General features: G+C 37.2%; 1 non-coding gene across 1 annotated transcript; it reads left to right on the top strand.

The window, feature by feature from the left end:
* The first annotated feature begins 924 nt into the window (after window positions 1–924).
* On the top strand, window positions 925–1113 carry LOC141233389 (U2 spliceosomal RNA). The gene has a single exon (XR_012299495.1). It is a non-coding gene; the product is annotated as a U2 spliceosomal RNA (small nuclear RNA).
* Window positions 1114–1486: the final 373 nt, after the last annotated feature.

Here is a 1486-nt window from a genome sequence, read left to right as displayed (position 1 = left end):
TTGACTTATTTTTAAGAATGCATTATTCTTTGAACATTTATAAATTATCCCAGTGCAATAACAGGACTGCGGACATGTGCAAATATTTAGCAGGACGGCTTTTCCAGAAATGGAGCTGGTGTGAGAAGGATTTAAGAAAACCAGTTTCGTTTGTGATACCGTTTTTTTATGTGGTGCTTAGGTCCTTCTATGATCAAAATGGGATAAGCTCCATGGTTAGACCGGACAAAAAACTGATTGTCTCAGGTATTAAGAAGAAGGAGATGTTATGTGATGTGCCGTTTTGTAATAATGCACAGTCTGGACAGGTGTGGAAGCTTTTTTTCATGCGTGGAATCAGCAACAGACAGAAGGATGTAACCTGGATGGCGTTGCATGGATGCTTGCCAACAAGGGCTTTTTTGAATGACCGGGGGATAAAGGTTCAAGAACTATGTCCTAGGGAAGGTTGCAATAAGGTGGAAACAATACAGCATATTTTTTGGGACTGTTTTTTTGCTAAAAAAGTTTTTACCTTGTTGTCACGTATGTTTGTTGCTTTAGTTGGTTTTCATTGTTTCGATTTTGAAAGGATTTTAATAGGTCAAGATTTTAAGTACTCGCAAAGGAAGCGGGCAAGCTGGATTATTTTTGTCATATATAAAGAGGTTTTATGGGACGTTCGGAATTTGGTGATTTTTAAAAAGATTGTTTTTTCCCCCATGGAATGCAGAAAGATTTTTCTTGCTAGACTGTTTTATGCCTATTTATTGGATAAAAAGAAGTATGGTGAGACAGCAGCAGAAGCACTCTGGAACTTTTCACATTGGACTTCTTACAGTAAGTAACAGTTAATTGCAGGGTTGTGTTTTTTGGGATTTTGTTTTTGTTTTTCCGAATGATGATTTGAGAACCCATTATGTGAATATGCGCTATGATGCATAAATTAATGTGGGTCTTAATCTGAGGAAAAAAAAAAAATCTGTTCTTATCAGTTTAATATCTGATACGTCCCCTATCTGGGGACCATATATTAAATGGATTTTTAGAACAGGGAGATGGAAAAAGAGCTTGCTCTGTCCACTCCACGCATTGACCTGGTATTGCAGTATCTCCAGGACCGGTGCACCCCTTCTTTAATGCAGTTTCTAAAATCAGAAAGAATTGAATTCAATGTTTTTTGTTCATTTTGCTTGTTTGTCGGATTTTGGGATGGACTCTTTGGCTTTGCTTTTCTTCTCCTCATTGGATTTTTCATGTTCAAAGTTGCAGAAGCCAGATTACAAGCTCATTTTGGTTCAACTTCAGCAACTGTGCATTGCATTGCCATGTAATGTAATGCAATGCTATCTTTCTAGCTCTCCCTTTTTACTTCCTTTTGGATAAACAGACATATTAGGCAAGCATTTTGGAGCTTTCACCTAAATAACTACAGGTGGTGAGATAAGCTGCACAATATAATTGACCTTTCAGTATATTGTTGCACACACACCATCTATTTAGCAAA

This window comes from Phyllobates terribilis, unplaced genomic scaffold, assembly GCF_046119375.1.
Source record: "Phyllobates terribilis strain yellow unplaced genomic scaffold, ASM4611937v1 Scaffold_584__1_contigs__length_1024158, whole genome shotgun sequence".
NCBI classification, from domain to species: domain Eukaryota; kingdom Metazoa; phylum Chordata; class Amphibia; order Anura; family Dendrobatidae; genus Phyllobates; species Phyllobates terribilis.
Note: the sequence above shows the minus strand (reverse complement) of the source record. Positions and strands in the feature narration are given on the sequence as shown.